This window comes from Molossus molossus, unplaced genomic scaffold, assembly GCF_014108415.1.
Source record: "Molossus molossus isolate mMolMol1 unplaced genomic scaffold, mMolMol1.p scaffold_m16_p_13, whole genome shotgun sequence".
In the NCBI taxonomy this organism is placed as follows: Eukaryota; Metazoa; Chordata; class Mammalia; order Chiroptera; family Molossidae; genus Molossus; species Molossus molossus.
In genome coordinates, this window is record NW_023425348.1 from 93,252,513 (window position 1) to 93,268,673 (window position 16,161).

Genomic DNA, 16,161 nt, shown 5'->3' on the forward strand with positions numbered 1-16,161 from the left:
CCTTCCTTCCTTCCTCCCTTCCTCAAAGATATTTATGGAAGCTTCATTTAGAATAGCCCCAAACTGGAAGCAACTTGAAAACCAATGAACAAGGGAAAGGTTACATAAATCGTGGTCTGTCCCCAATGAAATCCTACTCAGAAATAATGAGGAATGAGCTACCGTTACAGGCAAGCCACGGACACACTTCAAACGCATCACGTTGAGGGAGAAGAAACCGGAAACCATGGAGTACAAACTGTTTGATCCCAAATACGTGATGTCTTAGAACAACAACCAAGTCCAGCTCCAGATCTGACGTCGTGCGCCTCTGGGCAGGTGGGACTGACCGAGTGGGACAAGAGAAACCTGAGGGGAGGAGGGGGGACTGGATAAAGGGGAAGGGACTCGCTGAAGAGCTTATACGAACACCTCATGGACACAGTTGTGTGGGAAGGCCAGGGGAGGGGGAGGCCAGGGTGGGTGGAGGTGGGCAAGGTGGGGGGAGGGGAACACCTACAATAATGTCAACATTAAAAATTTTTAATAAAAAATTAAATTAGCCCTGGCCAATTTGGCTCAGTGGTTAGAATGTCGTCCCTCAGACCAGTCATGGGTTCGATTCCAGTCAAGGGCATGTACCTTGGTTGTGGTTCTGTCGCCGGCCCTGGTCGGGGTCATGCGGGCGGCAACCAACCAATGTGTCTCTCTCACATCGATGTTTCTCTCTCTCTCCGTCCCACTCTATCTGAAAGTCAATGGACAAATATCCTTGGGTGAGGATTTAAAAAAAAAAAAAATTAAAAAGAGAAAGCCTTTGGTGCAACTGTCACCTGTATAGGAAGTGGTTTACCCAGGTGCATACCATCTGCAGACTCGAAAACTGTACATATAAGTCCTGTTCACTCAATTAGACACTCTAAAAAGGGTGGTGGGGGGGAATCTGGAAAAAAATGAATTGAGCCCGGCCGGTGTGGCTCAGTTGTTGAGCGTCAACCCATGCATCAGGAGGTCACTGGTTGGATTCTGGGTCAGGACACGTGCCCAGGTTGTGGGCCGATCTCCAGTGGGGGCATGCAGGAGGCAGCCAATCGATGTTCTCTCTCATCGATGTTTCTCTCTCTCCCTCTCCCTTCCTCTCTCTCTAAAAATAAATTTAAAAACAAAGGGAATTGAACTGGGCTACTGCTCAATGAAAACTCCCACGTTTCCACGACTGGTCTTCCTGCCGAGTAAACGGCCAAATCGATTTTCCTGGGGTGTTTCCCAGACATTGCTTCTGGGAATGACCCAGGTCAAAGTGCAGGTTCCGGGTTCAGGGTGCAGGTGGGGGACCTGAAGTTTCTTGCTCCTCCACCTGGGCACTGTCAGCACTGGCTACTGCTGAGTCTTATTCAGAGGAGGAAAAGCTGTTTCTGCTTCTAACAGACCCCATGGACACTTCTACCCCCCGCACTGGCTGGAAGCCTCCAGCCAGTTCTATTTATTTATTTAAAATATTTTTTCTTTATTGATTTTAGAATGAGAGGAAGGGAGAGGGAGAGAGATAGAAACAACGATGAGAGAGAACACTGGCCGCCTCCTGCATGCCCCTCTGGGGATTTGGCCCACAATCTGGGCATGTGACCTGACCAGGGAGAATCGACCTGGTGACCTCTTGGTGCATGAGCTGACGCCCAGCCACTGAGCCACACCGGCCGGGCCAGCCAGCCAGCCAGCCAGCCAGCCAATTTTAAGTTGACCTTGGTCTTCTCTGGCCAGATCTGTGTGCTCCCCGTGGACTTGCCTCTTTGCTCTCTCTCATCACCTTTAATCCCCTCGTCCTCTCACAGATGCACTGTAGGCTGTTGGCTTTTCCCTTGGCAAATTCCCAGAGGTGGTGTGCCCTGACTCAGAAGTCAAGGTGATTTTCTCTGGAGCAGTCTGGGTGGCCGGGCAGAGAAGCTGACGGGGCCTGGGCCATGGCATTCGGGGTGGAGACCCTGGTTCCAGAGATGGGGGCCACCAGTGGGTTAAGAAGACCTTCCAGGTGGGAGGGAGCTGGCTCACCGAGGGGGAAGGAGAGGCCCCGCCACCTCTCTGTGCTCATTCTTGCCCCTTAATCAGAGCAGAACTGTGACAGGCCCCAGAGAGCCAGCTGAAAGGGTGAGCTGCCAAGAATCAGAATCTCTCTTCCTTTCCCCAAGCACGAAATGCACCCCCCTGGTCCCCAGGCCCACGCTGCAGTGCCCAGGCCTCGGCGGGTGACTCTCGCCCAGACTGGAGCTCAGCTTGGGCAGCACACTGCCCGTGGCAGCGGGGGCGTGGGGGAGAGCCTGCTGGAGAGACCGCGGGCTCCGAGAACAAGGCTGGTGGACACCGATGGACCCCAGGGCGAGTGGGCGACGGCGGGACCCGGGTGTCGGAGGGGAACGCGCCGTGGCTCCGCAGGCCGGGCGCAGGTGCGTCCACACTCCCAGGGCAGCCGCGTGCGCTGCTCTGGGCCTCTGAAGGCAGAACTGGTTGTACCAGATCTCATGCCAGCCTGACCCCGGGCACAGGCTCCCACTGGGTCTGTTTCTTTACCAAGGGCCTTGAACCAAGCAAGGAAGTCACTAAAGCCTGAAAGGGCTCAGCCCAGAGGGAGGTGGCTGTCTCCTCCTTTGTATTAGTTTTCTGTGGCTTCAAACAGCAGAGAAGTACCCTCTCATGTCCTGGAGGCCAGAGTCCGAAACCAAGGTGTCCCAGGGCTGTGCTCCCTCTGGAGGTTTCAAGGGAGGGTCCTTCTTCACCTCCTTCAGCTTCTGGGGGCTCCAGCTTCCCTTGGCTTATGGCCACATCCCTCCAGTCTCTGCCTCCATCTTCACGGGGCCTTCCCTCTGGTCCCCGTGTCACACCCCCTCTCCTCTCTCATGGCACTTGTCATTGATTTAGGGCACACCCAGATCATCCAGAATGACCTCATCTCAAGATCCTTAACTTACAATGATATCTGCAGAGATCTTTTCCCCCAATGAGGTCACATTTCAAGGATTCCAGGGATCAGGTCATGGACACATCTTTTGGGGGGCCACTATTCAATCCCCTACATCATTATTTATATTGCTGCCCAAATGGCCCCAGATTGGGCCAGTGGGAACCTCTTTAAACTGGCTTCTCTCTTTTATAGGTCTCCATCGTTCTCTGAACCCCAGGCCCATGATCAATCAGCTCTACACAGAGCATTGTTTCTCCAAGGAGAGCCAAGCTCTGGGTGCGAGGTGTGCCCAGGGCCACCGTGGGTGCTGCCTCCTGGCTCTAGCCAGTGTGTGTGTGTGTGTGTGTGTGTGTGTGTGTGTGTGAATATATAATGTACTCATGTTTGTATATATGTATATATTTATAAATACATTTACATCCATCTTTCTATATCTAACTGTGTATAAACACAGATTTTAGTCCAATTCCAGTCCAACATCACAGGTTCATTTTAGTTTCTCCCTTTCCCTATATTCCCTCACCAACAATTATAATCTGTTACAACTGCTATAACGCAATGCCACAGACTGGGGGTCTTAAGCAACAAATATTTATTTAAAATAAACATATTTCTCACAGTTCCGGGGGCTGTAGGCCAGGGTCAAGTTGCCAGCAGACTGAATGTCTAGTGAGCACCTGCTTCCCAGTTCATAGACTACCTCTCACTGTGTCCTCACCCGCGGGGAGGGCACGGGACTCTCTGGGGTCTGTCTCTCTATGTTTTTGAGAGAGAAAGGAAGGGAGAGAGAGATAGAAACATGAATGTGAGAAACATTGATCAGCTGCCGCCTACACGCCCCCCTACTGGGGAACGAGCCCAAAACCCGGGCATGTGCCCTGTCGGGGAATCAACCGGGACCTCTCAGTCCATGGGGTGATGCTGAGTCCACTGAGCCACACCGGCCAGGCTGGGGGCTCTCTGTGTAAGGGCACTAATCCCAGCCATGAGGGCTCCTCCCTCATGACCTAATCACCTCCCAAAGTCCCCCACCTCCCAAAGCCTCTCACTGGGGATCAGTTTCTGCATTGGACTCTGGGGGACACGAACAGTCCGTCTACAGCACCGCCATTACTTATTTTGGCCAGTGGAATCCACTTCAAGCTGGCTCTTGTCTCTCTGGACACGTTCCTGTGATTCTGAGAACACTTCCTTGCCTTCCAGAGCCACAAGAGATCCCGGGGTCAACTTGTACGGCTCCTGTCCCAGCCCTGGAACCAGCCGCATCTCTGGAAGGCGTCCTTTCCGTGGAGAATGGGCTAGAAGGCAAGACCCCGGCACCAGGGCTGGCATGTCCCCTGGCGTGTCCCCGGTCCAGGCTGCCTCAGCACGCATGGTGGAACATATACGGAACAGACCTCATACATATTCCCTACGTTCGGCATGTAACTGTATATTTCTATATAATCTGTCCATCAAAAGCCGTGCCTTCGTACCGATGCCTCCCTCTTCCCAACAGCGAGAGACCCGGCTCCCGTTAACCTCAACGGAGGTCCTCGTTTGCTCAAGTCTAAAATACACAGAAGGTAGCTTTAAAATGACAAATCCATCCTACCGTGAAAAGCCAACCTACTCACAGCATTGCAATATTTAGTTGCAGCTCTTTTTTCTTTAAGGCAAAATTTACATACATTCATATTCTCAAACCTTAAGTGTTCAATTCAGTTAGTCTTGATAAATTGAGATATTCATGTAACTCACCACCTATCAGGAATATTGTCCTGGCCAGTTGCTCAGCGGTTAGAGCATCGTCCTGCAGACCGGAGAGTCCCGGGTTCGGTTCCCGCTAAGGGCACATACCTCGGTTGCAGTTTGTCCCCGCCCCGGTGGGGCCGTGTGGGTGGCAACCACTCGATGTGTCTCTCTCACATCAATATTTCTCTCTCTCTTTCCCCTCTCTCCCTCCCACTCTATCTAAAGATAAATGCAAAAATGTCCTCGGGTGAGGATAAATAAATAAATATAAAAATACAGAATATTTCCATCACCCCCAGAAAGTTCTCCCCAGTCTCTTCCCACTGTGCCCTCACAGAGGCCCCCCCACCCCGCAGGCCAGTTCTTGAACTGCACAGACTTGAAGCGTCATGTTTGTGATTCATGCAGGTGGTTGGATGGGTCAGGAGCTCACTCGTTTTTCTTACCGAGGGTTCCATTATGTGGATACAGCGGATAAATACCGTGACTTGTTTGTCTGTTCTCTCGGGATGGACTGTTGGACTGTTTTCAGTTCGGGGCTCTTGTGACCAAAGCTACGATGAACATTTGTATGTAGGCAAGTCCTTTTGTGGGCAACTATTTCCAATGCTCTTGGGTAACTCTAGGGGCAGAATGGCTGGGTTAGAGGGTGACTGAGTGGTTAACTAGAAGAAACCCCCGAACATGTTCCGTGGTGGCCGCACCATCCTGCACCCCCTCCAGCTTTTGCTACTGTCAGTCTTTTGAAGTTTAGCCATTCCAGGGGGTGTAATATTGTCACCCTGTGGTTATAATTTTCCTTTCTCTGATGATGAAATGATGGTAACCATTTTCCACGTGCTTATTGTATAGCTTCCTCTGGCAAAGTGTCTTTTCAAATCTTTTGCCAATATTTAACTGAGGTTTTTTTTGTTTTGTTTTGTTTTGTTTTTTGGTCTTATTCTTATGAGAAAGGAACACTTCCCAACATCATGTGTCATTTAGGGCTGGCAAAGCAAAAGAACAAACAGGGTTCTGCTTGGGCCTGAAACTGCTTCATATAACACCGTAACCCCTGTGACAGGGTAACAGCGGGTACATAGAACAACGAAAAGAGTGAAACTTGATGTCAGCTATGGATTCAGGCAATAAGATGTATCAGTATTGGTTTGTTAAGTGTAACAAATGTATCACACTAATACAAGATGTTACTAACGGGAAACCATGGCGGGGGACGTGTGTGAGGGACGTGTGTGACGTCTGTACCGTCAGCTCAGTTTTTCTGGAAATCTAAAACTGTTCCCCAAAAAGTATTTTGTTTTATTTGTTTTTGTTAATCCTCACCAGAGGATATTGTTTTCATTAATTTTTATTTATTATTTTTCTTTATTGATTTTAGGAAGAGAAGAAGGGAGAGGGAGAGAGAGATAGAAACATCAATGAGAGAGAACATGGATTGGCCGCCTCCTGCACACCCCCCACTGAGGATCGCACCCACAACCTGGGCATGTGTCCTGACCGGGAATGAAACTGGCGACCTCTGGGTGCATGGGTCGATGCTCAACCACTGAGCCACACCAGCCGGGCCGTTTTCATTAACTTCTAGAGAGAGTGGAAGGGAAGGAGGGAGGGAGGGAGGGAGGGAGGGAGGGGGAGGGGAGGTTGTGCTCTGGCGCAGTGCAAGCCCTGAGTCGTCATTAATCGCACCAGTCAGTGTGTACATGAGAGGAAAACGCTGAGGCCAGAAAAGAAACCCGAAAGGATCAGAGGGAACAGTCACAATAGCTCAAACAGGGCCAGGAATCTATTTCCTGCTCCCACTGGCCAGAGTGGAAATCTTATAGATTTTTGAGTAAGGTACTCAGTAGTGGGAAAAATTAGCCCTAGACTTAATAATGCTCTGGTCTTGCCTAACAAAACAAGACTAGAAAGAACCAGATGGTCCTGGCTGGGCAGCTCGGTTGGTTAGGGCACCGTCCTGATCCACCAACGTTGTGGGTTTGATCCCTGGCCAGGGCACATGCAGAGAGCAACCAATGAAGGCATAAATAAGTGGAACAACGAATTGACAGTTTTCTCTTTCTCTCCCCCCGCGCCCACAAAGTAATTAAAAAAAAGAAAAAAAAAAAAGAACCGAACCATTTTGTCCCAGAACAAAGTTCAAGAACACTTATATAAATATAAAGACAGCCCTGGCCAGTTTGGCTCAGCGGTTGAGCGTCGGCCTGCAGACCAGAGAGTCCCGGGTCCGGTTCCCGCTAAGGGCACGTACCTCGGTTGCAGTTTGTTCCTGGCCGGGCTGGGTCGTGTGGATGGCAGCCAGTCGATGTGTCTCCCTCACACTGATGTTTCTCCCTCTCGCTCCCTCCCTTCCTCCCTCCTGCTCTATCTGAAGATAAATGCAAACATGTCCTCGGGTGAGGATAAAAAAATTTTTTTTTTAACTAGGACAGCCCTGGCTGGTTTTGCTCAGCGGTTAGAGCATTGGCCCGCAGACCAGAGAGTCACAGGTTGGATTCCAGCCAAGGGCATATACCTTGGTTGCAGTTCAGTCCCTGGCCCTGGTCAGAGTCCTTTGGGAGGCAGCCAGTAGATGTGACTCTCTCACATCGATGTTTCTTTCTCTCTCTCTCTCCCCCTCCCTCCCTCCCTCCCTGCCTCCCTCCCACTCTATCTGAAGATAAATGGAAAAATATCCTCGGGTGAGGATTTAAAAAAAAAAAGAGAAGAAACAAAGAAAAACTAGCACAAGTGGTATGTAGCATTCAAAGTAAGTTTCCAAGTATTCAACAAAGCAAAAAAACTGAGCCATAATGAGAAAAATCTCAATCAATTGAAATGGAACCAGAAATAACACAAATGGTAGACTCAGTAAACAAAAAGAATAAAATAGTTATTATAACTGTATCCCACATGCTAATGTAATAAAAGGAAAAATGAAGAACATTAGCTTGAGCCCTAGCCGGCTTGGCTCAGCGGTTAGAGCGTCGGCCCGCAGACCAAAGAGTCGTGGGTTTAATTCCAGTCAAGGGCACGTACCTCGGTTGTGGTTCGGTCCCAGCCCTGGTCGGGGTCATGCGGGAGGCAACCAACCAATGTGTCTCTCTCACATTGATGTTTCTCTCTCTCTCTCTCTCTCTCTCTCTCTCTCCCTCCTCCCTTCCTCCTTCCCTCCCACTGTATCTGAAGATAAATGAAAAAATATCCTTAAGTGAGGATTAAAAAAAAAAAGAACATTAACTAGAGCCCTGTCTGGTGTGGCTCAGTTCGCTGAGTGTCATCCTGTGCACCAAAAGGTCGCCAGTTTGATTCCCAGTCAGGGCACATGCCCGGGGTGCAGGCTCCATCCCCAGTGGGGGCGTGCAGATGGACGTTTATCTCTCACATCGATGTTTCTATCTTTCTCTCCCTTCCTCTCTCTCTACAAAATCAATAAAAACATATTTTTAAAAAGAACATTAAGTAGAGACATGAAAAATACATATTTTAAATACCAAACCTGAACTGCAAGTATGAAAACGACAGTGTCTGAGGTAAAGGTGCACGGGGCGGCATCGGCAGCAGGTGGCACGAGGCGGACGAAAGGGAGCCCCGGGCAGGCGGGCGGTGGTGTGGGAGAGGAGCCCGAGCCACACCAAGACACAGGCCGGAAGGGGCGGCTACATGCGCATAAGAATTTTTCTTTTTTTTAATCCTCACCCGAGGATATTTTTCCACTTTTGTTCAGATAGAGTGGGAGGGAGGGCGAGGGGGGGGGGAGAAATATCAACGTGAGAGGGACACATCCACTGGCTGCCTCCCGCACGACCCCGACCAGGGCGGGGGACGAACTGCAACCGAGGTACGTGCCCTTGACTGGAATCGAACCCAAGACTCGTTGGTCCATGCGCCGATGCTCTAACCACTGAGCAAACAGTCTAGGGCTAAGATTTTTTTTTTATTTAACCTTTACTATAAGGTAATTGTTTAAACAAAAATAATTTAAGTTTGTTGTGAGGTTTTTGTTTTGTTTTTGGTTTAATTAAATCTGGATACTTTTTATTTCAGGTGGGCTAATGTTGTGAGGTTTATGTAGAAGTGAAATGTGTGTCACCTGTAGCATAAAGGCTGGGTGGGGACCCGCTTCACACGTGACCCGCGCTTGAACGCAGACTCCGGGAGGTTGACTTGCGTACTACAGAGCAGCCACTAAATACAAAGCCACAGAGGAGGCCAAGTGGAACCCTAAAACATACTCCATTAGTATGAAGAAGGCAGGAAAGCAATGAAAAGGGAACAAAGATGGAAGGGACAACTAGAGTACAAATAGCAACAATGAGGGATTTAAACCTAAACTCATCAATGATCACATTAAATTTAATCGTATAGAGAGCCCAAGTAAATGGTTGAAATAGTATATATATATATATATATATTCCTTTATTGATTTTACAGAGAGAGGGATAGAAACATCGACAGGAGAGAACATCGACTGGCCGCCTCCTGCATGTACCCCCCTGGGGATCAGGCCCACAACCTGGGCATGTGCCCTGACTGGGAATAGAACCGGCAGTCTCTTGGTGCAGGGTCGATGCTCAACCACTGAGCCACATCGGCCGGATGTTAAATTGTATTTTTTTTTAAATATGCTTTTATTGATTTTTTTTAGAGAGAGAGGAAGGGAAAGAGAGAGAAACATTGATGTGATCAGCTGCCTCCTGCATGCCCCACACTGGAGATCGAGCCGCAACCTGGGCACGTGTCCTGACGGGGAATCAAACTGGGCCCTCGAACTCCATGGGACACCACTCAGTCCACTGAGCCACACCAGCCAGGCTAAATTGTATTTTAAAAAAAGATACTTTAGCCCTGGCCAGTTTGGCTCAGCGGTTAGAGCATTGGCCTGTGGTCCAGAGAGACCCGTGTTCGGTTCCCACTAAGGGCACGTACCTTGGTTAAAGTTTGTCCCCGGCCCTGGTTGGTTGTGTGGGTGGCAGCCACTTGATGTGTCCTTTTACGTCAATGTTTCTCTCTCTCTCTCTTCCTCTCTCTCCCTCCCACTCTATCTGAACAAAAAATAGAAAAATGTCCTTGGGTGAGGATTAAAAAAAAAAAAAAGATCCTTTAGACTTGGCTGGTTTGGCTCAGCAGTTTGAGTGTTGACCCGCGGACCAATGAGTCTCGGGTTTGATTCCTGTCAAGGGCACGTACCTCGGCTGTGATTCGGCCCCAGCCCTGGTTGGGGTCGTGTGGGAGGCAGCCACTTAATGTGTCCCTTTCACGTCGATGTTTCTCTCTCTCTCTCTCTCTCCCTCCCTCCCTCCCTCCCTCCCTCCCTCCCTCCCTCTCTGTCTGAACAAAAATGGAAGAATGTCTTTAGGTGAGGATAAAAAAAAAAGAGAGAGATGACCCTTTGAATATAAAGACACAAATACGGTAAAAGAGAACAAATGGAGGAATGCGTCACACTCCCACCGGTAACAAGGAGTCCGGGGGGGGGGGGGGGTGTTAATATGCAAGCAGGTTAAGGGCCATTACCAAGTACCAAGAGGGCCACTTCATAATGAAAGAGCGGTCATGGCATTGAGGGGACACAGCAAGCCTTGATGTCGGTGACTCTAACAACAGGTTCAGAACATGAAGCAGGAAGCGGAAGAACTGGGGAAGGAACGGGCAAACCCACAGACACCCCGTTATCAATAACTGATAGAAGGGGCAGATGAAACATCGGTAGACAACCTGAACAACACTATCGAACAACTTGACGTGTGCACCACGTACACGCTCCCTTCACCACACTCAGGCTCCGACAACCGAGGTCGGGGCGCGTACAGCCACTTGGAAGCTCCTCCACCCCTTCTGGGCTCCAGTTGTCTGCACGGGTCTCCTTCCTTTATGAACACCCTCCTCACCTTTGTTGGGGTCCAACCCCCTGCACCTGGCCACCCCCATGTGGGTGTCCTCTTCAGCCAGCTGGGGCTTTGACACTCTGCCCAAGCTGCCTCCCATGAGGACACCGTCTCACCCAGGCTGAGTCCCCATGCCAGGCCGTCCCACGCGTGCAGACTGCAGGGCAACAGTGTCGTGCTGACTCATAGTAGAGCTTGAGACAGAAAGAACATTTGGTAATGCTGATCCGGAGCTTAATATTTTGCTCATTATAGATGTTTTGCATTCATTTTGATGTTTTTAGATAATTAAATTTTATCATGATTACTGAGTTTTTTGACACCTGCCTACAATTTTCACTCAAGGTGAGCGCTCCCAGCTCCTCCCCCGCCTGCGTGAACAGCGGCTAGTCTCTGCCCTACCTAATACGTTTTGGGCCAAATTGTTCAACACGGGAAGGGGACGTGGAAGAGAGTTCTAACTTCTAAGTATTTAGCCACATGTTCTCTGGGCTTCTGTCTGTCCTCCCGAGCTGGGCCCTGAAAATATTTGGGGCAAAGGGAATCACTGGAAATTCTTGGGCTAATAGATGTTTCCTTCTTCCTGAAGAAATCCAGACCCAGCTCAAAGATGAATATTTATGTCCTCTCTGAAGGAGATGCTTACAATTCCTTCGTCTTCTTTTGTTGTTGTTAATACTTAAATGTATTTTCTTTCAAAATAAAAATGTACCTTCTTACTTCTTCCCATCCCCTGCAAACAATTCTGTCCCCCTCCTTCCATTATTAAGAGTTCAGTGCGCCCAGCCGGTGTGGCTCAGTGATTAAGCGTTGACCCATGCACCAAGAGGTCGCTGGTTCGATTCCCGGTCAGGGCACATGCCCAGGTTGTGGGCCTGATCCCTAGTAGCGGGCATGCAGGGGATGGCCAGTTGATGTTCTCTCTCATCGATGTTTCTGTCTCTCTCTCCCTCTCCCTCTCCCTCTTTAAAATCAATCAAAATAAATAAATAAATAAACAAAAAGTTCGATGCATCTTCTTCCCAAACTTCCCCATTCTTTCATATACATGTACATGTTTGTTGATTTAGAAATACCATATTACATAGTAACATGGTGGACAGTGGCTCTGTGGTCCCGGACTCCTGGACTCATAACCCATGTAACCCCTCCCCTCGAGTGTGGGCAGGACCTGCAGCTTTTCTTCTAACCAGGAGAATGCAGCCAAGGTGGTGGGTCGATCACAGGTAAGTGATTATATCTCGTGCAATTGTGACATCACCAAACGGCAGAGCAGGAAGCTCTCGGAGTGGACCCTCCACTGAAGCAATGAAGGAGCTGGAGACAGTGACGGGACCCAACCGCTTTGGGGCTCTGGAACCTGACTGAGTGCTTGTAATAATCAGAGAAACGTTCAATAAAGGGAGAGGCTGCTGGGTAAGGGAGGGGGGTGCGGTATCCAGCGACCATCTTCTGCTTCCCATTCTTGCCGCAGCTGCGGAGGACGTGGCCCATGCTCCCGGTGTGGCTGGGTGGGAACACGTTCCTGTTCTCCAAATGCCTGAGTGTGTGCATTCTGTCTGCTCGGAGGAGCGGAGGCAGACGCCTGCCTGGTTTCGGCCGGCTCTCCTGCAGCAGCTTCCCCTGGCAGGATCTGCGGGGGGATTTAAAAGATAAAACTTTCATTTCATTGCGGGGAGGCAGACATTTAAGAAAATCTTTGTCAGGCTGATCACAGATTTATTTATTATTATTATTACTATTATTATTATTTTTATCCTCACCTGAGAACAATTTTCTATTTTTTGTTCAGATAGAGTGGGAGGGAGAGAGAGGAAGAGACAGAGAAAGAGAAACATCGACGTGAAGGGACACATTGAGTGGCTGCCACCTGCACGACCAACCAGGGCCGGGGACAAACTGCAACCAAGGTACGTGCCCTTAGCGGGAACCGAACCCAGGTTTCTCTGGCCTGCAGGCCGACGCACCAACCGCTGAGCCAAACCGGCCAGGGCTGACCACAGATTTAATGGAACAGAAACTTCTGTGACCACACACAACAAGAAATACCTACTTTGCAAGGATAGTTTGGAAGAGTCACAAACGGACTGCTCCCGCTCTCCACAGACAGACCCAGCGATCCCTGGCGAGTGGGAGAATCAGACTCACAGAACTACGACCTTATCGTATATATTCAGAATGTCCAGTTCTCAACTAAAATGATAAAACATGCAAATATAAATTTAAAAAAGAACTTGACAGAAAACATGAGGAAGCCTAGATATTGAAACTGCTAGTCAAGAAAGTTAAATCAGCCCTGGCCGGTTTGGCTCAGCAGTTAGAGCATCGGCCCGCGGACCAGAGAGACCCGGGTTCAGTTCCTGCTGAGGGCACGTACTTCGGTTGCAGTTTGTCCCCTTCCCCAGTTGGGGTCGTGTGGGTGGCAACCACTCGATGTATCTCTCTCACATTAATGTTTCTCTCTCTCTCTTTCTCCCTCTCTCCCTCCTGCTCTATCTGAAGATAAATGCAAAAATGTCCTCAGGTGAGGATAAAAAAAAAGAAGACTCAAAATACCTAAGGAAAAAAAAAAAAGAAAGTTAAATCATCTTAAATATGCTCAATTAGCTAAAGGGAATTGTGTACAAAGAGCTAAGTAAAATCAGGAAAACAATGTTTGGAGAAAATATAAGTATTAATAAAGAGAAAGTATAAAAAGAAACCAAACAGAAATTTAGAACTGAAAAGTATAATGGAAATTTAAAAAGTCCACTAGAGGTGTTCAATAGTAGATTTGAGTAGGCAGAAGAAAGAATCAGTGACCTTGCAGATAAAACAGTGAAAACTATCCCTTCTGAGGGGCAGAAAGAAAATGAATAAATAAAGATAAACAGAGCCCAAGGGAGCTGTAGGACACCACCAAGCATATTAACATATGCATTATGAAAGTTCAAGAAGGACGCCCTGGCCAGTTTGGCTCAGTGGTTGGAGCATCAGCCCGTGGACCAGAGAGTCCTGGGTTTGGTTCCCACTAAGGGCATGTACTCAGTTGCAGTTTGTTCCCAGCCCCAGTTGGGGTTGTGTGGGTGGCAACTAGTCGATGTGTCTCTCTCACATCATGTTTTCCTCTCTCTTTCTTTGTCTCTTTCTCTCTCCTGCTCTATCTGAAGACAAATAGAAAAAATATCCTCAGGTGAGGATTAAAAAAAAAAAAAGGATAGAACAACCAGATAGAAAACCAATAAGGAAATACAGAATTAAACCAATCAAACCTAACAGACATATACAGAACACTCTACCTAAAAACAACAGAATGCACGTTCTCAAGTAGACATGAAACATTCTCCAGGATAGATAATATTCAGGCCACATAATAAGGCTTAATAAATGTAAATGATTTAAATAATACAAAGTACCTTTTCTGATCACAATGGAATGAAACTGGAAATCAATAAGAGATGGAAGACTGGAAAATTCCCAAACATGTGGAAATCAAACAACATACTTAACCAATGGATCAAAGAAGAAATCACAAAGGAAATTAGAAGATACTTTGATATGAATGAGAACAAAACACAACATGCCAAAACTTACAGGATGCAGAGAAAGCAGTGCTAAGAGGGAAATTCGTAGCTGTAAATGCCTATATTAAAAAAGAAGAAAGATCTCAAATCAATAACCAACTGTATACCTTAAAGAACTAGGAAAGGAAGAAACTAAATCCAAAGCCAGCAGAAGAAAGAAAATAATAAAGATTAGAGTGGAGATAAACAAAATATAGAAAAATCAATAAACCAAAAGTTGGTTCTGTGAAAAAATCAGCCGTATTGCCAAACCTTTAGCTAGAGTGAGAAAAAAAAGAAAAAAGACTCAAATCACGAAATCAAAACTGAAAGGGGCCAGGGAGGGGAAGCTGGAGAGTTACTGCTTGATGAGTATGGAGTTTCTGTTTGGGATGATAAAAAGTTCTGGTGATAGTTACACAACATTGTGAATGTCCTTGATGCCCCTGAACTTGTATACTTTTACATTGTTTTAAAATAATAAATTTTAACCCGGCCGGTATGGCTCAGTGGTTGAGCATCGACCCATGCACCAAGAGGTTCAATTCCCAGTCAGGGCTCATGCCCCGGTTGTGCACCCAATCCCCAGTGGGGGGCATGCAAGAGGCGGCCAATCCATGTTCTCTCTCATCGATGTTTTTATCTCTCTCTCCCTCTCCCTTCCTCTCTCTCTAAAAGCAATAACAAATTTTTTTTTTTTTATCTTCACCCAAGGATATTTTTCCATTTTTTGTACAGATAGAGTGGGAGGGAGAGAGAGGAAGGGAGAGAGAGTGAGAAACATCGACGTGAAGGGACACATCGAGTGGCTGCCACCCGCACGACCAAGCAGGGCCGGGGACAAACTACAACCGAAGTACATGCCCTTAGCGGGAACCGAACCCGGGTCTCTCCGGACCGCAGGCCGACGCTCTAACCGCTGAGCCAAACTGGCCAGGGCACAAATTTTTTTTAAATAATAAATTTGATTGTGTGTGTGTGTGTGTGTGTGTATAAAATAAAAGATTTTGAGTTTATCTTGCTTGGAGACACGCGCCCTTGCTGTTTGAAGCAGGCTATCATCTTTGGAGTGAGCCACGAGGCGAGGAGGTGAAGGAGGCCCCCGGCCTCCAGCCAGCAAGGTCCTGAGGCCATCAGTCTGACAACCTGCAAGGAACTGAATGCTGCCTACCAGCAGGTGAGCTTGGAAGCAGATCTGTCCCCAGGTGAGCCTCAAGTGAGGAGGTAGCCCCCGCCCACACCTTGACTAAGGCTCTGAGGGACCCTGAAGCTGAAGACCCAGCTAAGCAGTGTCCCGATTCCTGACCCACAGAAAATGCGATCATCAATGTGTGTTGTTTTATTTTATTTTATTTATTATTATTTTTAATCCTCACTCGAGGATATTCTTCCATTTATCTTCTGATAGAGTAGTGGGGAGAGAGAAACATCAACGTGAAAGAGATACATCAATTGGCTGCTCCCACATGACCCCGACCGAGGTACATGCCCCTGACCAGAATTGAACCCGCGACTCTTTCATCCGAGTGCCGACACCCCAACCACTGAGTCAAACCAGCCAGGGCCATGTGTGTTGTTTAAAGCGACTACATTTATGGTGATATTGTTATGGAGAAATAGTAAACTTCATAATGCAAGCAGTATCGTATCAGTCAAATTTCCTGTGTTGGTCAGTCATATGCTTTGGAAAACTTCTGATCCTGTTACAGATCCCTCCAGCTCATTCCTTCCTTTTTTTCTTTATTGATTTTAGAGAGAGGACGGGACATGGATGAAAGAGAACACCGACTGGCTGCCTCCTGCATGCCCCCCACTGGGGATCGGGCCCACAACCTGGGCATGTGCCCTGGCCGGGAAGCAAACCGGCGACCTCTTGGTGCCTGGCTCGACGCTCAACCCCTGAGCCACACCGGCCGGGCCCCAGCTCGTTCGTTCCCACTGCTGTCCACGCTTTGTGATGCTATCGAAGGCGAGAGCGTTGGCGGTTTCTGCCGTTACAAATACCGCTGCCAGTGCCGTTCTGACATGTGCCTCCTGCGTGCTTCTGCAGGGCAGAAACCCAGCCATGCAACTGTGCTCCCAG